Source organism: Ambystoma mexicanum, chromosome 6q, assembly GCF_040938575.1.
Source record: "Ambystoma mexicanum isolate Mex_15411 chromosome 6q, UKY_AmexF1_1, whole genome shotgun sequence".
Taxonomy (NCBI): domain Eukaryota; kingdom Metazoa; phylum Chordata; class Amphibia; order Caudata; family Ambystomatidae; genus Ambystoma; species Ambystoma mexicanum.
Window position 1 is genome coordinate 1,103,745,961 of NC_090937.1, and position 27,121 is coordinate 1,103,773,081.

The 27,121-nt window shown below is 47.4% G+C and overlaps 1 protein-coding gene across 2 annotated transcripts in view; it reads left to right on the forward strand.

The window, feature by feature from the left end:
- LOC138516493 (uveal autoantigen with coiled-coil domains and ankyrin repeats-like) overlaps positions 1 to 27,121 on the forward strand; it is a 523,628-nt gene that overhangs the window by 186,418 nt on the left and 310,089 nt on the right. The gene's annotated exons all lie outside the window — the stretch shown is intronic.

The window sequence follows — 27,121 nt, forward strand, 5'->3', positions numbered from 1 at the left end:
TGTCAGACTAAACTGTGCCCTTATCATGTTCATTTTTAAACAACACTCTTTGATAGGCAAACAGTCTGATTTATTTTGTTTTGCTTCTTAACCAGAAACCTCAGCGTAATCTTTCATTGCAATACCTGAGGGGAATATGGTTGATTAGCTGTGATAGTCTGCATTACACCTGCGGGGAACATGGTTGATTAGCTGTGATAGTCTGCATTACTCCTGCGGGGAATATGGTTGATAACCTGTGATAGTTTGCATTACTCCTGCGGGGAATATGGTTGATTAGCTGTGATAGCCTGCATTACGCCTGAGGGGAACATGGTTGATTAGCTGTGATAGTCTGCATTACTCCTGCGGGGAATATTGTTGATTAGCTGTGATAGTCTGCATTACTCCTGATGGGAAAATGGTTGAATATTGTTGATTAGCTGGGATAGTCTGCATTACTCCTGCGGGGAATATGGTTGATTACCTGTGATAGTCTGCATTACTCCTGCGGGGAATATGGTTGACTAGCTGGGATAGTCTGCATTGCTCCTGAGGGGAATATGGTTGATTAGCTGTGATAGTCTACATTACTCCTGAGGGGAATATGGTTGGTTACCTGTGATAGTCTACATTACTCCTGAGGGGAATGTGGTTGGTTACCTGTGATAGTCTGCATTACTCCTGCGGGGAATATGGTTGATTACCTGTGATAGTCTGCATTACTCCTGTGGGGAATATGGTTGACTAGCTGGGATAGTCTGCATTGCTCCTGAGGGGAATATGGTTGATTAGCTGTGATAGTCTACATTACTCCTGAGGGGAATATGGTTGGTTAGCTGTGATAGTCTGCATTACTCCTGAGGGGAATATGGTTGATTAGCTGTGATAGTCTGCATTACTCCTGAGGGGAATATGGTTGATTAGCTGTGATAGTCTGCATTACTCCTGATGGGAAAATGGTTGAATATTGTTGATTAGCTGGGATAGTCTGCATTACTCCTGCGGGGAACATGGTTGATTACCTGTGATAGTCTGCATTACTCCTGCGGGGAATATGGTTGATTAGCTGTGATAGTCTACATTACTCCTGCGGGGAATATGGTTGATTAGCCGTGATAGTCTGCATTACTCCTGCGGGGAATATGGTTGATTAGCTGTGATAGTTTGCATTACTCCTGAGGGGAATATGGTTGGTTAGCTGTGATAGTCTGCATTACTCCTGAGGGGAATATGGTTGATTAGCTGTGATAGTCTGCATTACTCCTGCGGGGAATATTGTTGATTAGCTGTGATAGTCTGCATTACTCCTGATGGGAAAATGGTTGAATATTGTTGATTAGCTGGGATAGTCTGCATTACTCCTGCGGGGAATATGGTTGATTACCTGTGATAGTCTGCATTAATCCTGCGGGGAATATGGTTGATTAGCTGTGATAGTCTACATTACTCCTGCGGGGAATATGGTTGATTAGCTGTGATAGTCTGCATTACTCCTGCGGGGAATATGGTTGGTTAGCTGTGATAGTCTACATTACTCCTGAGGGGAATATGGTTGATTAGCTGTGATAGTCTGCATTACTCCTAGCCCTTCTAACTCCTCATCACATTGTTTGCTAATTGAGGCATTCCCACTCCCTGAACAGATAATCCCTTGGTTTCTCAAGCGTGAATTATTAAAAAAAATTTCCACACTCCCTTATATGATATGATATATGATAGGTTATTTATAACGCACTTAATACCCAGAGGTTTCTAAGCACAAACCCGAGAATCGAAACTGTGCTGCTCTGTGTCGTCTTGTTTACAAAGCAAGCACGTTGCCGTTGAGCTATCCTCCCGAGACAAGACTCCATTCTTACCTCGTAGAAGTATAACACCCTGCTTCCCCAAACTCACAACTGGTGACAAACAGAGAAAACTGATGACTACCATCCAGGTGAGGGTGAAAAGGGACATAAGGACTGTGGCAAGTCAGTAGTAGTAGGAGTAATGAAAACGAACGTTCGTAATTTACCATTGTCTCTACCCCCATTACAGTCCTTACTAAAGGAGGATTTAGAAAGCAGCATGTCAATAATGGCCTCTGCTGCCAGACAGAGATGATAGACACCCACCCAACCGATGCAAGTGTAGATAATACCTAGCCTGCCACCAGTGGCATAACCCAAAATGTGGGGGACCCCCTGCGAGCCATGCACAGTGGCTTCTCAACAAAGCTTAGGCAGTGGTGTACTCCATGCCTGCCTAGACAACCACACATGCACAGTGCACATGATGATCATGCTTCTACAGAGGCATGCTGCACACAGTACTTGGGCCTCATTTAGAGTCTGCCAGTCCAGAATTACCGGTGGCGGTAAATCCGCCACCACTGTTGTTTCCGGACCGGTTGATTCCAAGTTCTGCAGGCGGGAGTAACGCCACCTGCATGCAGGTGGAAATGGAAACACTGGCTCCGTCATAGACAGAACCATTGCTTCTATTGTCCCCATCCTATGGGACTCCATCGGAATGGGGATTTACAGAATTCCGCCTCCGGAATTACTGGGTCACCAGGGTTGTAATGGCCCAGTGATTTTGGCAACCACGGAGGCGGAATGGTATTTCGAGTCCGGCCGCAGCCTGCCAGTTTTTCCAGCACGGCTACCGCCGGACTCGTAATGAGGCCTCCTGTTTCTGGCTGTTTCCCATTTTATTCCACAGGGACAGGTGCACTTACTTGAATCTGATATTTTTGCCTTTTCACTTTCATCCTCTCATCGTCTTTGACCACTGCCATCAGTGTTTCGTCCAGGCCTTCTGACAAATCAGCATTCTGTCTTAAATGTTCTTCTTTTTCTCTTGTGATATGTTCTTGTTGCAGGTTTGTCGTTGTGCATTCTCATCATTCCAGCCAGTCTCTCTAACTAGACGTTTCACTGCCCTGAGCACTGGGTGCTTTCTTAGCAAATACAGCAAACTTTCGGGGCTCCATTTCTTGCCATTTTGTGTGCAATCAGATTTGTCCCTTTCCTCATGACTCATTGTTGACTGAACTTTGATCCTGTGACTCTGTCCTGATGAGGGTTTCCTATCTTCCACCCTGGTTCTTCGTATAGCTCCACATTTGTCCCACCATGTGTTCTTGTAATCTTTTTTATTCGCCATACAATCTCTCTTGTGTCTAAGCGTGCAACCTCTCTCACTCTGGGAACCCATGGGGAACCAGTGTGGACGTAGCCTTTCTTCCTCTCAGCTTGGGAAAGACAGCAACTGCTGTAGTGGCATTAGGAGTTCACCTCTGTGCTGTGGACGCTTCCAAGGAGGTACCATAACATACCAGATACTGTGGCTAATCCGATCATTACTTTTATGAACTGATTCGTCCTCTCAACCAATCCATTTACTTTAAGGTGTTATAAGGCTGATTTTATATGTTTGATGTGATGTTGTGTTTATTCAAAAACCTTGTAATTTCTGAGGAAGATATTTGAACCCCATTGTCTGCTAACATTTCTCTTGGCAACCCCTCTCTTTGAAATTGCATTTTCAGAGCGTCAATTACAATCTTGGTTGTCATATCAGGTACAAAAATGACTTCTGTCCATTTGGACAAATAGGGCCTCGTTACGGGTCTGTCGGTAACCCTGTCGGTACTACCGGCGGGTTGTCACCAGACCCGTAATAATTTACTGGCACCTGACCTCCCGGTGCCACCGGCTCATTACGAGTCCGGCGGCTGGGAAGTGAGGCACCGGTATATTTGTTAATCCACATTCCCATGGGATTAGCAATGGTGCTGGTGCTTCCGTGAAGGGTTTGCCTACCATGACCGATGCGTCCGGCAGAGTCAGACCTGTTGGGCACAGCAGCTCCAGCATGCAAACACGTAGTTTGCCGGTCCGGAAACAAGGGTGCCGGTGAGTTTACCGACACCCTTGTTTCCGGACTGGCAAACTTGTCATGGGCCCATAGCCTACTATTACAATGCCATATCTGTGTCTCTGTGGTATGGTTTCCAGTAGTCCAATGAAATCTAGCTCAATCATTTCCCATACCCTGGTAGGGGTTTCTGTGGGTATTAATGGGGCTTGTCTTACTTGTAAGCATTTGTCATTTTGTATACATCTGTGACACCTTTCCAGAACGACCTCCACCTCGACATCAGTGCACCTCTCAAATCATTCTTCTGGTCATATTGGTGCCTAAGTGACCTGAATGGGCGTGTTCACTTAAAGCACTTCTTAGCAATTGTAGTGGAATAACTTTATCATTTCAAAAAACTGTAGTCCACTGTCAAAGTATAGATGATTCACTACTTTCTAGAATGGTGATAACCTCTCTGGGACTTGTCAATCAATTCTTTCTTTATCCACTGTTTTATTTAGGGCATGGCAGCATCCTGAGCAGTTTCTTTGGTCCTATGTTGTTCGCTCATTTCAAGAAATGGCTTTCCCCCTATATCTTCCGCAGAGGCCACCATTCATTCGTCTTTCAAAAATGTGCTAGCTTCCCTTTTGTCTAGTGCTAATCTCGGCATGCAGTCCACTCGCGAGTTCTTCAAACCTGGTATATGTAAAATGTCAAGGTATATCCCTGAAAGTTTGCTCCAATGTGCGCCTGTCTTGGGGTAGATGTTTTTATGCCACCTGGGCTCAGCATGTGTTTTAATGGCTTGCAATCCATCATTAATTACAACATTGTTCCTCATCCGCTTGTTCGAAAATATTCTATAGCCCCACACACAAGCCAACGTCTCTTTCTCATTGGTGGAATACATTTTTCTGACTCTAAAAATGCTTTGGATGCGAACGAAGATCTCAACATTGTATGCATCCCCTTGTTTCTGTTTGATTGTAGTCCCTGTTCTGTAACATTTTCCACTGCGGGTGTAAGGGGTTCAAACACAATGCTTCTACATTCATTCTTTCACATCATCAAACCTGTTTTTTTGGCCATCTATAGTCTGCACCTTTCTTTAGCAAGTTCCTCATGCTCGCAGTTATTGCTGGAAATTGTTGTATGAACTGGGCATACTATTAAGCTAATCCTGAGAATGAACATAGTTCATCTTTGTTGTTCGGCGAAGGCGCATCCACTATGACCGCAATACATTTTTCTTGGGTTTGATAACAATGGGAGAAGTTGAGTGTTCAACCTCTTGTGGTTTAATTCTGTACTAATAATGCCTGCGTTTACACCCTGTGCTTTGTAGCTTATCTTACACTTCTCTCAGCACCTGATCATGGGGTTGTTCATCTGCTGCATACACTAAGATGTCATCTTGAAAATATGACACATTTCCAATTTTGTCTAGTAGGGAATCCATCATTCTCTGCAACACTAAAACCATACAGAACCAATGAAATGGCTTGCTTGTAAATTAGTCTGTTCCAAATGGAGTAAGGAATGTTGTGAGAGGCCTCAATTGTTTATGCATTTTTATTTGATGTTAGGTATCTCTCATGTTTTGAGAATAACCTTGCCTCTTTCATCATTAAGATGATCTCATTCATGCTGGGAAGAGGGTAGCTGTCCGCAACCACTTCTTGGTTCAAACTGCGTAAGTCCATGCAAATCCTCAAGGCCTTCGGTTGTGGTTTTTCGATGAGGACCACAGGGCCCAGCCGCTCCGATGATTCCACCGGCTCTATGATGCCTTCCTTAGCTATTTTCTGTAACTGTTCTTGTAACGCTACTTAGGCAGTAGCAGGAACTGGTGAACTCTGTTCAGCTTTGGGCTTCATTTGTATCTCATGCACATAAATTATTCATGCATCATAAGGATTCTGAAAATAATTCTGGGAATTCTTCTTTAGGAAGGGGGTTGTCCTCACCTTTTAATTGATAGCACTTGACCTGGGGCATTGGGGTCTAGCGTAATGTCTAATGTGGCTTGATCTTCACACCCCAGTGCAGCTGGCACGTTTTTGAAAAGTTTACTTTGATTCTCGCTTTTTGTCCCTCCCTTAAATTCTATCTAGCATTTTACATACCCTAGCAACAGTGTGCTGGCTCTTCCAAACATCCGTGGTTGTTCTTTTATTTTGGAAATTGTGACTTTCTGCTTTCCAACCATTTCTTTATATATGTGTGTAATGGCAGAATAGTGTTGTCTGATCCTGAATCAGCCTTTACTCTGGTTTCTTGACCGTCGATCTTCACTACACAGTGTGGTTTTTCTTTTCTACATCTTCATATGTACAGCATTAGAACAGTCAGTTGATCTTCCTCTGAGAAGTCTTCATCTGTTTTGTCTTTTCATATTTCTACTGCCAGTATTTTGTTGTCTCAATCAGCATGCCATGGAAAAATGTCCAATTCTTCCATAATTGCCACGTTATTTCCCTTTTTTCTGGGCATTGTCTATCAATGTTCAAATGTCTCAAACTACTCAATATGTGGCATTTTAATGGTTCTCTTCTTCTTTCTCCATTGTCTCTGGAGTCCCTGGTCATTCTTATTCCTTCTCGGTTTCTTCGAAATGTGGAGTGCACAAACCTCACTGCTCGGTGTACTTCCCACCATTTCTTTGCTTTGCGTCGTTTCCTTTGCCGCGCTGGCTATCTGAATCACTTTGTCTTACTTGAGTTCTTTCTCCTGTATAAACTTGTCTTGTATTTTCTTGTTTTTGACATACACTGTGAGCATGTCTCCTATTGTGTTTTCTGTGATGTTGCCAAAGTCACACAAAGCCGCCATTACGCGCAGTCTGATTATGTAGTCGTCTATGGGCATGACATTGGCCCTCATTCCGAGGTTGGTGCTAGTCATGGCGCTATTAGCGCCATGACTAGCACCAATACCGGTACCGCCACCGACTTGGTGGTATGGGGACTTACCGGTCCAGTCCGACCTTGGCGGGACCGGTAAGTCCCCATTTGTAAAGCCATTCCCCATTCCCATTTGACCCCCCATAGGGCTCAATGGGAAGGCGTCAATAACGGTACTGCAAATTGCGATACCGTTATTGACCCCGGTATCCCTTTGCGGGTCCCGTCCTTAACGCCTGGTAAAACCAGGCATTAAGGGAAGGACCCGCAAAGGGACCTCGGAATAGGGTGCAAAGGGATTACCGGCACCGGTGTCATTACCGGTGACCGGTATCCCTTTGCACCCACCCTGTAATGAGGGCCATTATCTTTTTTTCTGGTGTAAAATCTTATTCGGTGCAATACCATGTTTTCCTTGTTGGCAAACCTTTTGATTGTTCTTCTTATCGCTTCTTCATACACATCGCCAACATCTGCACTCTCAACGGGTTATGAATTCCCTCCTTTCCCTTTCACACCCATGGTGTTGAGCAGCATCGCCTTTTTCTCCCTGGACAGTTCTTTTCTCCACCCAATGCATCCACCTTACGAGGTAAAGAGTGACTCCCATTGAGGCGATGCAATCACTGGCCTATCTGGTATTCATAGAAATGGTGGTGGGGCTGTCGCTTCTTGCATTGGCAACCGATGTTCGAATTGATTGTGTGGAGGGTCCCAACTCAACGGCAATGCAATCACTTATTAATGCATTGGAGCCTGAAGCAGAGTTGTGTTGGCCTTTATTGTGCAATATAACGTATGTCGAAGTACATGGAGATATTTATCTTCTTCTTACAGAAGCCACAGGCTGAACATTCTCTCCCTCTGAGCTCTGCGCCTACAATGCCTCACTGTGTGCAGCACTTCTCGTGCCATGCCTTCTCGTTCCATGCTTTTTTAAGTTATTTCTCGCCCGAGCATTTGCGAAAACATGCACGCTCCATACATGGGGTAACCTTAGCTCCAGTGACACACCACAGCCTTTAGATCACCGAACCCACTTCTGCAACAGAATTAACACAGGCTGAGACACAGCAATGACTATATCAAAGAGACAGAACAAATAGTATATCATGTGGGGTAGGCAGCGGTTTATTCCTCCAGGAGGTTAGGGAATTTGGAAATATTCTTATTTTTTTAGACTTGGTAAATCAAGGGGTTGAATGTGGCCTTATTTACTTTGGATTTTGACGAGAAGTAATGAATGCCACAGGACAGTGGATATAAAGAGATATAGTGATGATTGGCATCCTGATATGTAACATTCTTGGTGTGTTTGCAGAGTGCAGGTTTACCACCACGGGTATCTTGGCAATATAGATAAGTGTGACGAATCCCAGGATGTCGTTTCTACTTTCCATGATGCCAGGGAGGTGGAGCCGCTACCCTATAGTCCCCCTGGGGGTGGTAGTCAGTGGGTGGATCACATGGGGAGGGACCCCTCCTGTGGGGCTAGGGACGACTGCTCTGGAAGAATGAAGTACACTCAAAATACACCCACTCCTCCCTTACTGTCATACACCGAGCCCTATAGTCCCCCATACCACCATAGGAGTAGGGACTACCTATGTGAAGCATGGATAAAAACTGAGATGAAGAAGGTCGCAATAAACGCACTTAGAACTGAAACCACTAATACTGAGACGAGGAAGACGCTTTGAGAAATACAGTGAACTCTGCAGAACCAGCTTGAGCAGTCCAGACAAGGGGAGACCAGCAAACAAGTACAGAGAATAAATGGGAAGAAGGTCTTGGTGATGTGCTAGTCCCTCCCCGGAGGAACCAGACGTCAGAAGGACGTTCGGCTTGGAGTAGGAGAGAGAACGCTGGCCGGGATGTGAGAGTTGCTGCCGAGATATCCCTCATTGGTCCGCAGTCAGCAGACTGACAAGAGAACAGGAGGAGCGGGAACGAGGTGAGAACAAGTCACCTCACCGCCCGGGTGTGGAGAAAACCTCCAAGTGCCCAGCCTCCTTTGCTGCGGAGCCGCCCCAGCCTGCTCAGAGTGTGTGAGGGAAAGCAACCGCAGTGGAGTGAAGAAAACACCACTGGTGCCTTGTGCTCAGACCTGAGGCCCAACGAGTAGTTGGAAGGTATGATGAACATTGGGAAGGCACAAGAAACCAGAGAAACAGGGCCTGGGACCCATATAAGAACCGGGAAAACCCTGGAAGCCAGGGAAACAGGGTCTGGGATTCATATGAGAACTGGGAAACCCTAGGAAACCAGAGCAATAGGGCCTGGGGCCCGTATGAAACCCAGAGAGGCCTGTGAAGCCCATGAAGAATGGTCTTGTACTCAGAGAGGAGGATGTCACTAACCTTCTCCTTCGTCACAGTTTCTGGCAGGTTAGTAAACCAAACCTGTTACACTAAGAAAGCCAAGGGAAGAACCATACCCCTGGCATTATGAAATGTGAAAGCCTGAGAAAGGTTAGGGGAAGAGGTATACCCCATGACACTGTGATTTGTGCAAGGCAAAGAGAAACCAACAGAAGGGAGTCAATCCCCATGGTGTTTTTGAACACTGTGATAGAAAACCAAGTGAAGGGAGGCATTATCATGGTGACCAGGAGTTGTACTGGCCTTTATTGTGCAGTATAACTTTGCTACACTTGAAAAAAACTATTATCTGCGGAATGGAGTCTCTCTCTCAAGAAATAGTCCTGAGAGACTAATGGCATGGAATTACACTATTCAGAAGACGGGAAACAATGTTCTTCGTTAAGAAGACTCACCAGACCTTTTGTTGTTTAGTTTCAGACGTAAGGGATGGAAATAGGTTTGACACAGGATGATGGACTCTTGATTTCGAACTTCCTGACACATCCTTAGTTTAAGTTGAGGCAGGCAAACTCTGCTTAGGAATAGGGCAAGATAGGTTTTTGCTTTGCTTTTGTTGAAAATGAAAGTCTATAGCCAAGATCATGGCCCTCATTACAACCTTTCCGGTACACAGTAAAAGTGCTGGCAATATCGTTTACTGGCACATTTACAGGCCTGGCAAAGTATGAGTTTGCTGGAACACAGTTGCTGGAGTTACTGGTGCTGATATCACCTCATCTGGAATTACCGGCACCGGTAATACCGGGAACAAAAATACCAGCAATGCCTCACACCTGTGCCATTAATACCGGTGCAATGGTATCACTGGCATAACACCAGATTGGGTTTGCCAGTAATACCTGCAGATTTGTGCCGGTAATACCGGCAAAACCAAGGTGGAGATAACATCACCTTGGAGCAGCCAGTAAATGGACACCGGTGAAGGAAATAAGACCACTTGTGCACCCAATCCACCCAGGTGCATATTATGCACACAGGAAGAGTACAAAAGGGCCACAACTACCCCAAAAAGACTTCCTAACACAACCCTGCTACCGCTCATTGCTACAAACATAGAGTTGGAGGTGCTGCATGCCAATCTACAGCTGCAGGGGCTGGAGGACTAACAGAGCCAACAGGAGGCCAAGGAGAGAAAGAGGAGGGGGAGGAGAAGGATGAGGATGATGGGGATGCAGGTGGAGAGGCAGAGGTGTGCGGTGATACCTCACACAAGGGTCACACCCTGGACCCTCACTGACAGGCAGGTACTAACCATGTACCGCCTAAACAGGGAGACCATACTTGACCTCCTGACCCATATCCAGGAGTACATTGAGAGCAGGATCGACATCGAGTCAACCATACCACCGCTGCTAAAGCTGATGTCGGTCCTGCACTTCCAGACCAGTGGCACGTTCCAGCACTCTGTGAGCCAGCTGCACAGCATTTCGCAGCCTGCCTTCTCCAGAGTGCTGGTGCAGGTTCTGAAGGTACTCCTGCACCATGTGGGCCAGCACATCACCCAGGCACAGTTTAACACCACCAAGGCCTGCTTCTATGCAATTGCAGGTATGCCCAATGTGGTAGCAGCATTGGACTGCACGCTTGTTGAGCTGGTGGCCCCCCACGCCTCAGAGAAGGTCTCCAGGAACTGGAAGCAGACCTTACGATCACACACTGCTTCGTCCTATTCCCAGGATCAATCTACGATTCAATGGTCCTTCAGAACAGCACACTGTCAGCCTACATGTAGCATCACAGAGGACAAAGGACCTGGATGTTGGGTGAGTACATGTACAATACTATCTACCTTGAAGCATGAGTGACAGGCAAAGTGGGGGGGGTGCAACAATGTCACAAACCCACCAGCGCACCTCTCAATTCACAAGCCACAACACATGGGAGTATCACATGACTGGAGTTGTAGCAGTCACTGACTAGGCCATTTCAAACCCAACAGGACATCCACACCCAATGCACCACATATACCAGAATGCAACACCCTCCTGTGCAGTGCAATATGCATGCAAGGATTGTAATGTGAAACAGTTTCTCACACTGGGACCTGGGACATGCATGCACAGACTAACCATTGAGATTCTGCCATCACAGGCAACACCACTGCTGAGCATCATTATTCACACCTGTGTCCTGACCCCTTGTAGGTGACTCTGCATACCTGCTGTTTCCATGGCTGAAGACCCCTCTGAGGAATCCCCAGACGCTGCAAGAGGTGGCATATAACAGGGTCCATGTGAGGACCTGGGTGACCATCAAGCGGGCCTTCAGGCTATTGAAGGCACATTTCAGATGCTTACACTGGTCTAGTGGTGCACTCATATAGAGGCCTGAGAAGGAGAGGCAGATAGTCCCTGCCTGTGTAATGTTGCACAACAACTGCATCAGGTGCAACATACCCCTGGCCCCAGTACTCCAACAGAGGATGATGATGCAGCACCAGCCTGGTCCGTGCACATGTGCATAGAGGCAAGGATTGGGCGCATGGTCTGCCAAGTACTGATAGAGAATTTTATCTTAGTTTCCCCTCTACTCTTTATACCCCTTGCACCTTTGTAGTCATCATGCACCATCACAATAAACACTTGTTTTAAATAAAAGAATGTCCGGTCAGTGACGCAGGTGTCAACTATGTATTAACTAACAAACCATGTAAATACACACATTCTCAACATCCCTTCCCCCTCCGCAAACACCACCACCTCCCCAAACACATCCTCCTTCCATCCCAAACAACCCCTCCACAAACACCCCTCTTCCCTGCCAATAAACACACCCAGGAAAGCACTCAGTAATAATACAATCACTTCCGGCCCCTCTTTAGCATGGTGCCCTTTGCAGACTCAATTGGGGCCTGGAGTCTCTGCGAGCGGCGTCTTGGGCTGCCATGCAGGGAGCTCTCAGTTATTTCTGACCAATGATTGTGGGTCAGAGCATGACCCTGCATGCACTCCAGGGTTAGCTGCAAGGCATGATTTATGGCCTCCGCTGTGGCAGAGGCAATCTGATTGCCCTCATGCACTCTTTGGGCAAGGGTGAGGAGGTTGGCAGTGGCATTGCTTCTGGAACGAGCATTCCTGTGGCTGGAGGCCTGCAGGCATTCGCCCATTTGGCGCATTTCCTCCAGCTGCTGGCGTGCTAGTCCAGTCATCTCAGTGTGGCACTCCTCAATTGCATGCAGGTGTGCATCAAGTGTGCATCAAGTGAATGCATGCTGGCTGTGGCAGTAGACGGGGACTGTGATGTGTTGTAGGGATGAAACACAGGGTCGGGAAGGGGGTGTCGTCGTCCTCCTCCTCCTTGTCTGTGCTCTACATGCCATGATGGCCTGGTGGCTGCTGTGCCCGTGGTGGTGTGGAGGTCACAAGAGGGACAGTGGGGCCACTGACCAAGGGTGTGTTGATGTCAGCAGCCACATGCAACGCTGGAAGTGTTGGGGCCATCACAGGTTTGCCTGCACCTACTGTGCCTGACGTTGATGGTCCAGGCACTTAGCTTTCCGAGGATGTGGCTGTTGGAGGTGAGCCTGCTGTTAGTCTTCTGGGAGTCATATCTACAGGCTTGCATTACACTCATGCTGCATTGTGTGTTTCCTGCTCTTGTCATGCGACTTCTTTGGTCTGTTTGCTCCGATGTGTGCTTCTACATGTGGGTGGTGGGAGTGCACATTGACTGTTGGTCTCCCAAGGTCGGCTTGTTGATGTGTGTGCGGTGGGCCTATGATTCCTTTCCTGTTCTCCCTTGGCACACATTGGCGCTTGTCATGTGTCCATTTGTGGGGGTGTACAATTTGGCTACAGTGCTTGTGCATGGCTATATCCTCCCGCATCTCCTGGCATGTGTGCATGATCAGGCCATTTGCTGTGACTGACACGTGTTGGACCTGTTCACTTGCCCTTTTGGTGTTTCTTTGTCTGTGGATGCATGCATTTGGACTCAACATTTGGATTTAGTTGGTGTTTCTTGTACTCACCAGCATCACCTTGGGTTCCAGCTCCTGCCTCTGCTGCCCCGTCTCCCTCTATACCATCCATGTTCATGATGGAGCTGCATGTCTCCTCCCAGGGCATGAGGGTTGTGATGAGGTCGCCTGTCTCTCCTGTATCAGTCTCCTACTTCCGCACCACTACATAGGCAACAAATGTTTATTATCAGCCAGCTTAATGAAACTTTATTGAAATCGGAAAGTTGAAGGGTTTAGTGGGCATGCCAGAATTTAAACCTGTGATAATAAGGTCAAACACAAATCTACAGAGGAGAGATAAGTGCAACGAGTACTAGGACTGGGATATGTTGTTTTACTTGAACTCGCACCATTCCCAATTCAACTAATTACAGAACAGGGAGAAGCCGAATATCATAGACTACGAGGTGGGCGCAAAGGGATTACCGGCACCGGTAAGGACACCGGTGCCGGTAATCCCTTTGCGCCCTATTGCGAGTTCCCTTAGCGGGGGAACCCTGGTTTGACCAGGTGTTAAGGACAGGACCCGTTAAGGGACTTTAGAGCTAATAACTGTTCCGCAAATTGCGGTACCGTTATTAGCTACTTCCCCATTCCCATTTCAGCCCTATGGGGGCTGAAATGGGAATGGGGAATGGTTTTTCCAATGGGGACTTACCGGTAAATCTCCATTGAACCAGGTCGGACTTGGTACTGGTATGGGAGGTAGTCATGGCGCAAATAGCGCCATGACTACCTCCATTTTCGGAATGAGGCCCTATGTCACTGTTACAGATCACTCTGACCCTGGCTACCGTACTCTGGTTGCTGCCTTTTCTGGACACCTTTTTTAATCCTGGACTGACAGCATGGACCTGTTTACCAAGTCCCTGCACTTATATGTTTACTGGTTTTGCAAAGATTGCTGCCACTGTTGCCTGAAGTTATGGTGAAATACTTGATTTTACCTAATAATTTCCAGGGGGTTTCTTACAAATCAAGCATAAGCAATTGTTTTTAATCTCTAAGTAGTTATTTTTTACATTTCTTTTTATTTTATTGAGGATTTAAATTGAATATAACAGTTACATGTGGGCAGGGTACCGACCCTGCGCCCACCTGGCACAGTAAACATCTTCAAGTTGTTTTTCCCCCAGGTTTTTATCCCTCCTCTCCCTCCTCGCCACTGCCTTTGTCCTTCACAAAAACATGAGACCTTTTGACAATTTGACACCTTAATAATTAAGCCCTATGGCCACTGGCCCCCTGTATGTATGGCGAGGCCACTTTCAAGCTCAGTTGACATGACTTCCCTGTTCCCTGGTTCGCCCAGGTCCATCCCTTCAGGATCCCCCCCCATGCTTTCCACCAGCTTAGACCTTTGCACAACGGGGTTCCGTGTCCATATATTTTGCAACAAAATCACCCCACTCCAACTCCAGGGGGCCAGCCAGTCAATGGAGCCCTGCTGTGATTCTTTCCATAGTAAATACATTTTTAGCAATGTTTGTCCACTCCCCTTTGCTAGGGGGTTGTGCACTTTTCCATTTAGTGGCTATGCATGCCCTTGCGGCCAACAGTAATGCTGCTGCCAGTTTCGGGAGTCTGGCATAATCTCCAATCCTCCTTCACCATACCAAACAAAACCAACATGGGGGATTTGATTCAAGCTATGCCATCTAGATCTTTAATCCACCCCAGGACCTCTTCCCAAAATATTTGTACCGTCGGGCACCCCCAGCACATGTGGCAGTGGTCAGCTCTCTCTGAACAACCCCTCCAACATGCTGTATTTGTGTTTTGGAACATTTTCGAAAGTCTGACCGAGTTGTATTCCTACCCATGGAGTAGCTTAATGGAATGCAGTCTGTATTGACAGGAGATTGATGTCAGAGATACTCCCCTGCAGAGTCTATCCCAGAGGGCCGAGTCTATGTCACCTCCGATATCTCGTTCCCATCGACTCCTCAATTTCTCAGTGGAGCCACTACTCGACCAAACCAGGTCCCCATACATTGCTGAGATCAGCCCATTCATTTCAGTCCTCTTATCTAGGAGTACCTCGAAGGTGGTAAGGTCCCTCTGTATCTTTTCTTTGAAACCTGATCCCGTTAGGGCCCCCTTAGCTGTAGATATGACAATACTGAGAGTTTGCCTATGCCCAGCGCCTCCTCTGGTTCGGTTATGGTGATAAAATGACCCTTCCTCCAGAGCTGCCCTATCCTTTCAAGCCCTGACTCAAACCATTTCTAGAATCTTTTGGAGTGCAGTATTGCACCCTTAACTCTAGGTACCCAGAGATGTCCCATTGGTGAGGGCCATGTCGTCACACCCTTCATTTCCACCCATTATCTCCAGATATCCCATATAGTCCCCACTATAGGGTGCTCACGGATCCTTCATGGGAGCTTACTTCTTGGCACCCACAACCATTCCCCTACTGTGGCGGGATACAACTGTAGGATGTCCAAAGCAATCCACTGTAGGTCCCCCTGAGACTGAAGGTGGGGTATTAGAATTCTGAGTTGGACGGCTTTATAGTAGATCTTCACGTCTGGAAGGCCCACTTCCCCTTTCTCCTTGGGCAGTACGACACTAGGAATCCTCGCCTTTTTCCTCTGCCACAGGAACCTCAAGAGGGAGCCCTTTATCTCTCGAATGAATGAGTCTGGGATCCGGATGAGGAGTATTTTAAACACGTAAAGGATCCTTGGGAGGACCACCATTTTCAGAGCCTTGAGGCTGCTCAACCAGGATATCGTTAGCTTGTGCCATTTTAACAAGTCCGCCTTTATTTTGGCCATCGGGGGAAGTTCGCCTCAAATGAGTTTCCAATATCCTTCATGACATTTATGCCCAAGTGTTTTAATGTGTCCAGGCTGATCTGCACCCTCAGTGATGAGAAGCTCACTATTTCCCAATCCCTTTTTCTGTCAAGGGGGAAAATAACTGATCTGGAGCAGATGATTTTTATTCCCGCCATAGATCCGTACTGTTTGAATGAACCACTGCCGGCATGGAGTGCAGGGGATCCCTTATGTGTAGAAGCATGTCGTCCACATACAGTGTGACTTTGTAGTCCACCCCCTCCACTGAGAATCCCACCATGCCTGGGTCAGCTCTGATCTGCTGGGCGAGAGGTCTTATTGAGAGTGTGAATAGTGTTGGGGAGAGGGTGCAACCCTGCCTAGTTCTCTTTCCCAGTTTGAACCAGCGAGAGTACCTGCCATTAACCATAACACTTGCTTTGGGAGAATAGTAGACTTCGATTATCCCTCAGAGAAGACTTTCCTTCATTCCAAACTTCACAAGTACTGCCTTTAGAAATCCCCACTCCACCCTATCAAATGCCTTCTCTGTGTCCACTAATAGGAGGGTTGAATCCCCACTGATCCCTTGGGTTGCATGAATTAAGTGTAAGATTTTCCCCATTGTATATGCTCCCTGTTGACCCTTAATGAATCCCACTTGGTCTGGGTGAATAAGCCCCGGCATGTGTCCTTGTAGCCTGGATGCTAGCACCCGGGTATATATTTTAGCATCTATGTTAAGGAGGGAGATCGGAAGATCGGCTGCAAACGCTCGGGGATCCCTACCCTCCTTATGTATCACCGCAAAAAGCACCCTAGAGAAGGATTCCGGGGCCTGTCCGGTGTTCATGATATCATTGAACAGTTCCTTCATGAATGGGTGTAGGGCGAGGTGAAATGACCTATAAAACCCAGCTGAGAACCCATCCTCCCCCAGAGCTTTTCCCAGTGTTAATCTAGCCACCATGTTCTTAATTTCTTCCTCGGTTATGGGGGCCTGCAATACACTAGTCTCCACTGCTGAGAGTTTGGGCAGTTGGATGCCAGCTAGGTACATGTCTATATCACCCGCCTCGGGTTCCACTTCTGACTCATACAGTTTCCCATAGAAGGCTGTGAAGGCCTCTGAAACCCCTTCCACCAAAGGTACCTTCGTTCCGTCAGCCCCTTCGATTTCTGCAACCCATCTTTCTGTGCGCTGCCACATAAGTCTAGCCGCCAAGAGTGCGTCCGCTTTATCCCCTTTCTCATAACATTTCTGTTTCAGAAATTGCAGGTTGAGGATTATTTTATCATTTTCCAGAAAACACCACTCCTCCCCTTCCTCCCACATCTCCAGTATGCATTCCCCTCGCCTCCCTGATATCTAATGCACCCCTTTGTCCAATTGTTTTATCTCTTCCCTCAGTCTACTTTCAACTAGTGACAGCTCCCTTTTCTTCCTGGCCCCTTCCCTGATCAAGATCCCTCTCTAGGAAGCATTCCCTGCCTCCCACACTATTGTTTTCTCTACTGCACCAGTGTGATTTGTTTTAAGGTATTCCACAATTTCCTTACTCATCTCAGAGTTGAATACAGGGTCCCTCAATAGGGATTTGTTACACCTCCACTTTGCAGCTCTGGGGGTCAGACCCGATCAGTGTAAATCAACCGTCACCATATCATGGTTGGACCAGGAAATCGGGATGATTGCTGAGCCCTATGCTTCTTTCCATAGATCTCTATAAATGTAGATATAATCAATTATTGTGTAGGTGCCATGTGGGGGCGAATAGAAGGTGTAATCCCTCTGCCGTGGGTGGAAGTGGCGCCATGTGTCCCTCAACCCATACCCCTCCAGTGATTCCTGGAACTCCTGATAGCCTAGTCTTGGTGGGTCCTGTCCCCTTTCCTGACTCCCTTTTCTGTCTAACTCAATATCTGCCCATATATTAAAGTCACCTCCTCTGATAAAATGCACTGAGCTTTCTACCACATTTTCACAAGTGTATCTTTCATAAATCTTAACTGTCCCTGGTTTGGGGCATAGACTGTGGCAAACGTGAAACGCACCTTCCTGATGATGCCCGTGACCAACAGCGCCCTCCCTCTACATCAAACGAAACCTTGGTCAGTCCCATCTTAAGCACCTTACTAACATAAGCACCTTACTAACAAGAATACCCACCCCCGCTTTCCTGAGAGGACCAGAACCCCAGTTCTCCCGGCTGACCAACCCACTTGGGAGCCTTCTTTCTTCCCCCTTAGTGAATCTGGTCACCTGGAGGAACAGGATGTCTAATTTCGACCTCTGGAATTCCCTTGCATCCAGTGATCTTTTAGTAAGTGAGTTTAATCCTTTCACATTCAAAGTGGCCACCCTTAAGCAGTCATCCCGTGGACTTATCTCCACCATAGTCATCATGTTATCCAGGTCCGGATGCCCCATTCTTGCCACCTAGGGGGCCTACGTGTGCCAGTGCGAGCCTTGACATAAAAGGCCAATATTAAGGAGAAAGCCTGTACCAAGGTCCCTGGCCCTCTACCCCCCAACCCTCATTTCAAGGTCCCTCCCCCCAGGGCATCCGGTTCTCCCCAGGTAACATCACCAGGTTGAGACCGAACCACCTACGGCACTCATTCAGTCGGTTCCCTTTCTGATCAATCCTCTTGCTCTAGAGCCCTCCTTCCCCGCCCTCCCAAAAGCCTTGCAAGAAACATCAACTAGAACACCCCGAGTTTCTCATGCCCCCCAAGACTACATTCACAACAGTATAACATAAGTAGGTTTCTAACGAACCTTAACTGAGACTATAACTGAGACGCCTGTGAGAAACTCATGGTGATAACAAGTAAGACCAACACAAGTGATCACAGTTCAAGTGTGTTTATTGAACAATAAATGCTGTATGCAGGTTGCAAAAACACCTAATCTATACCTAAATCTAAGATAGGAGCAAGCGTTGACCATCAAATGAAAAATAAGGGAGTCCTAGTGGCATTGTGTCGAAATAAAAGGGCCTATACTAAGAAACCTATTGCCAAACCTCACAACTAACACAAAAAGGGGTGTGGGATAGTTCTCAAGAAAAGAATGAAGTGTTCAGAAATAACATGTCAGGATGCGGTATCTTGGGTCTTCCTTCCCCATGTTTTGGACACTGGGTAAGATGGGAGCTTGGAGCACAGTACAGTCTCGGGCTTCTCCAGCAAGAGACAACAGTTCCAATGGCAATTCTCAGGACAGTCGATGGCCAAGTCTCGTCTCCATAGAAAGTCTGTTGACTTCCGGGCCTGATGTGTTCAGATAACAAAAACAAAAGTTCCTTTAACAAATTAAAGTTTGTTTCCAAAGTTCACTGGGTGACCCCTGGGTCCCCCTCTTGTGGGCGCTGACCCTTCTCAGTTGTCTATCACAGTTCCTTTATCAAACAACTTTGGGTGACAGCTTCACCTCTGGATCGCCCTCTGTCAGGCTGGGACACCTCTTGCCTATTTATATTCTTGGGTAATGGCTTCACCCTTGGATCTCCCTCAGTCGGGCTCGGACCCCTCTTGCCTATTTATATTCTTGGGTGATGGCTACACCCCTGGATCTCCCTCGGTCAGGCTTGGACCCCTATTGACATTTTATATTCTTGGGTAATGGCTTCATCCCTGGATTTCCCTTAGTCGGGCTCAGATCCCTCTTGCCTTTTTATATTCTTGGGTGATGGCTTCACCCCTGGATCTCCCTCGGTTCGGACCTCTCTTGACTTTTATTGGGATTCAATTCCCTTTCTTTCACAGTGCTTGTAGATCAAAGTCTTTCGATTGTACGGGGATTTTGCTTGACCCTCTGTATGACCACTTTGACCTATTTGGTGGGCCTTCCCGCGGCCTTCTGGTAGTTGTAGTTTATCTCATAAGGGGCTTGACCAGAGTCTCTCAAGTTAGCACCCATGTGGTGCCGGTTTCCCTCTGCAGCTGGTCTCCCCTTCAATAGTTGTACTTGTTACAGTTCATTAGCTTTGGTTCAAAACTTGCCGCTTTGCGATTCTCATTCATCAGAGCCCGGTTCTTATCAGCTCTCCCATCGACTCACCGGCTGTGTCAAACCGCTTGGCTTTTGCTTCTTTGGAGTCAAGGCCGGTTCCACGGGCGCGGGAGCTTCCCTCACTCCTGCTTATTGGCATAGGCTTGCCCCGTGTACAATTGACCTCTGCTGCAGGACACTTCTGCTATTGTTTGCGGTTTTAGGCACTCTTCCACAAAGGTTCCGCAGGCCTGGGACAAAAAGGGCAAGGACACTTCTCTAGTTTCCTGCCACCTTTCTCCTTCTTTTGAACTGCTGCATAGTAGCCATATCATCTTGCTGTCTGCTGTACTTGCCTTGCTCGTACTGTGCTCTTTGGGTCCACCTTTTATCCCTATAGGGAAAGGAAATGGCCGTCAGAGGTGTGTGATTCAGGTTAATTACCTGACTTTGCCTGACAATGGGGTTGGGATGTGTCAAGTAAACGGTTCTGGGATTAGTCTGTTGTTCGCTGTGGTGTGAAAGAATGTTTGTATTGGAAAAGGGGAGAGGTAGAATTTCCAGATGTCTTACTTGGGCAGAAGGGAAAGAGGTGTTACATGAAATAAAGACCTTCATATTAGGGCTTGTGGGGATCTCGGAAGGGTAGGTTACATTTGACCGGGAGTTTAGAAATTGATATTCAGAGGAACAGGATTGTTGGGGTTTGTGAAATGAACACAGGGGATTGTGGGACCGGTAGCGTGTTGTCAGGGCAGATGGAGTGTTCGTAAAAGAATAATCAAAAGGACGTGGAGAAGATTGGTTGAGAGTTTTCGTGTAGGAAGTGGGAAAGCAGGGTTTCTGGGAGATGTGATTTTCCAAATTAATAGGGTTCATGTTCCTAGACGATTTACCAGATGGGGAGGTTGGTAGATTCTGATATGGGAGACTTTATGAGAGAAAGGGGGCCAGATGTAGTACAGCCCACAAAGGTCTCTGGGACCTCACCCTTATCGCCTTCTTCGTCTGTAAAATACCACGTCTCACCTGGGGCATTCTCCGGAGCACAGCCTTGGGTTCCCTTACCCAAGTGATCCTCCCCCACTGGTCCACCCCCAGGAACTGGATCTAACAGAGATGGCTGTGTCCTGGCCACCTGAATAAGGGATTTTCAAGGTTTTACAGGGTGAATACCCCCAGGTTTCTCACCGCCCCAACATGGGTATCTATTGATTTTTGGTCCCCCTTCCTCAGATGTCAACCATAGAGATGTGACCGAGTGTTAGGTCAGGTCCCTGCTCCTGGGGGGTGGTGGGGTGTTCAGCTTCCTGAACTTCCGGGAGCTTGGAATACGTCCCGTTCTCAAGCCCTTAGTCTGCCATTGTCCCTCGACTGCCGCATTTTCCTTTGAGGTGCATGGGGTCTCAGTGTCTCCCGTGAGTTCCCTAGTGACCCTGTGAATGACCTCCTCAGTAATAAGACTATATTTGTACCCATCCAATTCAAATGTGATGCAGAATTTGAACCCTCACCTGTATCTGACCCTTTGTCATTTAACCATTTGGTGAGGGATGATCACAGCCTTCTTTTGGCAAGGGTCAGAGAGGACAAGTCCTGAAAAAAAGAAAACCTCGCCATCCCATATGAGACCGGGCCCTTTTTTCTCGCTCTTTCCAGGATCTTGAATTTGTCACCATAGTTATAGAAGTGGGCAAGGACTGACCTGGGGCTTCTGACCAAGCCCCCGGCCTTGTGGATCCTCTCAATATTAGCTTCAGAAATTGTGTTGTTGTCAAAGATGCGTTTCGTTATTTCGTACAGGGCTCTTCTCAAGTCGTTCTCCATCTCTCCCTCTTTGTGAGACGCACATCCATCGGAGTCTCCAAAGTATGAAGGGAGGACTGGTTGTGCTCTCTTCCTCGAATTTTTCCTCCATTTTGTCGATCATCTAAGTAATTTTATCGACCCTACCTCCAATGTACGCTCTCATTTTCCTAATCTCCTCCATTAGTGCTGCTACATCTTTTTTGGTGGCAGTGGACTTCTCTTCCACCAAAGACATGGTGTCTCGCCTGGCTCTTCCTCCTCCATTTGTTCTTGGGGTATATTCAAAGGCAGCTAGATTCGATCTTGCATCCATGTGCCCCCTCTCTTCAAATTGTGCATTCAAGCGTGTGTGTTGACCCTGCTTGGGTTAACTGGTACAGATACCCTCTTGTACTGAAGGGGCTGCCAGAGCGCAGGTGGTTTCTGGGTCTGCTTTTTTAGACTTGTCCCTGGTCTCTTTAGTAGCTTGTCTAACGGGCAACCCCCCCTTTACGGCGGGCAAGCCTCAACCTCATTCCAGGTGCCGTGGGGGCCCTGGCACGCCCAGGCCTCTACTTTGCCATCCGAGGTATGCCACTGGGGCTGGGCAGACCCAGGCCCACACTACAGCATGACCAAGGGGGGGAAGCGGGCACAAGCCCCTGCATAGGGGACCCACACCTCCCCGCTCCTTCTCCGGACCATCAAATCTTCTTGAATCCTGCTGGTTCCTTGGTGTTGCCAAGAATCCCCATGATCCCTGGGACGCCTTCCCTTCTTGCGGGTGCCCTCCACCTGGCTGAGGGGACCCAAAGCCACAGAGCCTCCACCCTGCACAGCTCAGTAAGCAAGGAGCGGCAGGCCTAAGGACACCACCACTACTGTGCTCTGTGTGTGTTATAGTCCAATGCGCCTTTGCTCCTCCTGATTCTGCTACCACCACCTTGGGTGCGTCGCACCTCGGGGTTCTACAGGCCCCATATGCATTCCCTGGCCCAGGTGCTCCTTGTCCCTCACCATCGGGGGAGGGGGGCTGGCTCGGGTTAATAGCTGGGACCCAAGTGTTTCCATCAGCCCCCAGATGCAGGCTTAGAACATCGGGGGACGGTTCCTGCGGCCCTGGGGCATGCTGGGACCCGGGAAGGGCAGAGGGGGGCTCACCCACCTCGTTGCTGCCTGTGGGCTCGTCCCTCCTGTTCTGCTGTTACTCCCACAGGCCTCACACCGTTGCTGTGGAGTACTTTCGTTTTCAGACGAAACTTCCCCACGGCAGTGCTTGCCAAGGACCTCAGGGATTTGCTCCATTGTTTCTCCCCCCAGGTGAGGGGCCTTCAGATCTCCCACAGCACAGGGTTGATTGCCCCCGGGGTGGGGGTGAAAAGTGGGGGCTCCTTCCACATTTCGGGTCCGCTGCGGGAGAGATGTGCACTCAGGCAACTATCATCAGTGCGCCCCCTGGTGGCCCCTCTATATAGTTTTTTTAATGTCCCATATACCCACCCCTTTTACTTACAGGGAGTTCCTTCATGCCCGCTCAAAGATTGCCACTTCTCAACCTTTCTCAAGTACTCTTACCACAGTAAGAACCCTCTGTGCTGTTTAGGCAATTTCATAATTGATTGCGATTCATGTGCGTGGCAGAAAACATTTGCAAATTATTTCTGAAAAGGTACTAACAGTGACATGGAAACTCAGATTTCTGTGTTACATCTACACCCTCATGAAATAAAATTGCACGTACCAATAAAGGCTTTTACTGAAAAAATATTCTACCACTGATAGTAGAATTAACACCCTTTCCAGAACGAGGCCGAATGTTTTTGACAATTGTGAGTATGGTTTTCATGTGAGTTTTCAAAACCAGATCAAGAATTGTATCCCATATTATCGGTAGTTGGCGATGCTCTGAACCACGTGATAGTGCATGTATGCAAAGTACTCCGGCCTTTAAGATTAAAATAATTATTTAAAAATCTGAATGGGTGCATGTTTTAAAGGGACTCTATTGTAATGTTGAGGAATACAATTTCGCCCAACAGAAGCTTGGTGGACTATAAGAATATTCATACATAGATGAACCCATGTTAACTCATGGATAGCTTCTTGCCTTATACCAATCGCTACAGGAAGTTCATAGCCACTTCCTCAAAGCAGGCGACTTCTATGATGTTAGATTAATGGAAAGATGTTTGGTGTGAGTTGACTAATCCAGCGGATCTTGTCTTGTATGACCTTAATGGCTTCATGGTCTGTTCGAGATTTTGCTCCCTGTGACTTTAGAACTGTATGTGCCTTTAAAATGTGCAATGCAAATTTCAGGGCAGCGGCCACATTGGATTTTGGGTCCAGGTTTGTTTACTCTGCAAATACCTTTTGAAAGGGCAAGTAGTAGCCTCCTAGGGAAAGCCATGTCCCTGAGCCGGGATGGGCATACCAAAAAGGCGTGGATTATGAACTGTGGCTACTTCATTTTCAAATGCAGGAGTTGGATTATGAACTTTAAGGGCCGGGTTATGCAAATGATTCCACAGACAAATGTCATCTTGGAAGGCATATAACGTGGCCTTTCATAAACAGATACTCATGAATCTTTCCAAAAATAAAACATTCCCCACTTTGAATAATTTGGGGAAATTTCATCTAGGAGATGGCAAAGGTGTAGGTAGGATCTAAAAAATCCATTAATGTTGGGCCCTGCGGTCGCAAATGCGCAGCGCTTTCCAAAATGCATACACAGTCCAGTGTAATTTTTTTTGGACATGTTCATGAACTTTTTTTCAGCAGACAAAGTAATAGGAGGGTTTCCAAAACTGTCAAACTCCCAACCGGAATTTTCCTGAAGTTAATGCCAAAAAACACTGGATGGATTAGAACCGAATGTGCGTGTGAGGAGGTAAATTACTAAGTGTCCTCCGATTATCCGGGACATGGCTCTCGGTACTGTGCAGAGAGGTCTGTGGTTGGGGCACTGCACATGGTATCTGATGGCCATGGCTGCAGGATATGCCCAGCATGCAACATAGGTAGGCTGTGTCTGGGGCCTGGAAGAAAGGCCACGCCTCCAGTCCCATGGATGGTGGACATGTTATGTTATGTTACTTTGCATTTATATAGCGCCTTATGTACCATTGGTATGATCTCAAGGCGCTGGTAGGTTGAACGCCCTTGGGAACCGAAGTTCAAGTCAGTAGAGAGAGAGAGAGAGTCATAAGGTTATGTGAGCACCTGATATGTGTGCAGCAGGTGTGGCATTCGTGTGATAGCTGCTTCTTAGCAGTAGGTGTGGTGGTTGGGAGATCAAGAGTATGTGTTCGTTCTGGCAGTTTGTTATCCAGACCGATTCTGGCTGCGTTAGGCCTGAGGAGAACGCCTAGGCTGGAGGGTGTGTAACCAGCTGTGTTTAGTTAGGATGATGGGGAGTATGAGGCAAGTGATGGTATGAGAGCCGCTATACCGAATGGTGTCATAGTATCGATGTGTTCTAGTTGAGTGGTGGTGTAAAGAAGAGAGTAAGCATGGAAATGTGATATGGTGGTTTACCATAGGTGCTTGAGATGGAGCACACTCCAATAGTTCCATGCACTCCAAACCATTCCATGCACTCCAAACCGTTCCATGCACTCCAACCATCCTATGCACTCCAACCATTCTATGCACTTCGATCATTTTATGCATTTCGGATCGTTCCATGCACTCTAATCATTTTTGTAAGTGTATATTCCATGCCCTCTTTCTGTTCCATGCATTCCATCCATTGCATGTACTCGCTCAGTTCTAAGCACACTATCAGTTCGATCAGTTCTATGTATTCCTTCTGATCAATGCACTTTGTCCGATCTATACATGTTATCCCTTCATCATCGGTCTGCTCATTTCTGATTTATCCGTTTTTCATGCAACATCCATCTACATACTTGACCCGTTCCATACACCCTGTTTCACCCATTCCATCTACATACGTCATCCGTTCATCCACATACATCGTCCGTTCATCTACCTACTTCATCCGTTCCACCCACTTCACCCGTTTCATCCACATACTTCTTCCATTCCACCCACTTCACACGTTCCATCCACTTCACACGTTCCACCCACTTCATCGGTTCCACCCACTTCACCCGTTTCACCCACTTCACCCGTTCCATCCACATATTTCATCCGTTCATTCACCTACTTCATCCGCTCTACCCACTTCACCTGTTTCGTCCACACACTTCTTTCGTTCCACCCACTCCACCCACTCCACCCGTTCCACCCAATCCACCCAGTTCATCCGTTTCGTCCACATATTTCCCCCGATTCGTCCACATATTTCCTCCGATTCGTCCACATATTTCCCCCGGTTCCTTACACATATTTCCCCCGATTCCTTCCACATATTTCCCCCGTTCCTTCCACATACTTCATCCGTTCGTTCCATCCATCTATATATTTCACCCGTTCCATCCACATACTTTACCCATTCCACCCATATACTTCACCCATTCCATCCACCCACTTTCTCCGTTCCATCTACCTACTTATCTCGTTCCTTCCACATTCACCGTTCAACCCAGTTCACCCGTTCGACCCAGTTCACCCATTCGATCCAGTTCACCCGTTCGACCCAGTTCATCCGTTCCACTCACATACTTGACCCGTTCCATCCACCTACATCACCCGTTCCATCCACACTCTACATCTGTTCCTTCCACCTACATCACCCACTCCACACTCTACATGCGCTCCACACTCTACACCTGCTCCAAACTCTACACCCGCTCCAGACCCTACATCCGCTCCACACCTTACATCCACTCCACACCCTACATCCACTCAACACCCTAAATCTGCTCAACACCCCCACACCCTACATCCGCTCAACACCCACCATCCACTCAACACCCTACATCTGCTCAACATCCTACATCCTATCCACGCTATCATCCACTCCACACCCTACATCCGTATCACAACCTACATCCGCTCCATGCTCTCATCTGCTCCACGCTCTCATCCTCTCCACGCACTTATTCTTTCTGCGCTCTCATCTGCTCTATGCTCTCAACTGCTCTACGCTCTTCATCCTTTCCACCGACATTCATCCGCTCCACCGACTTCATCTGCTCCACTCACTTCATTCATCCTGCATTATCAGTTCAACTCATGTCACTTGTTGCACGCACTCGATCCGCCCCATGTTCTCCATCTGTCCCATACACTACAAACGTCCCATGCACTTGTATCGTCTATTCTATTCGTTCCATTTATACCATGCACTCTTACATTCCATGCCATCTATTTGTTTTATGCAGTCTACCTGTTCCGTGCACTCTGTGCACTCATCCGTATCATGTATTCATCTTTCCATCCTCTCCACTTTATTCCTCTCGCCCATTTTGCTCTTCTCGTCCATTACATTCATTTCATCCATTTCATTAATTTCAACCACTTTACTGCTTTCATACAATGTATTCTTTTTATCCACTTCA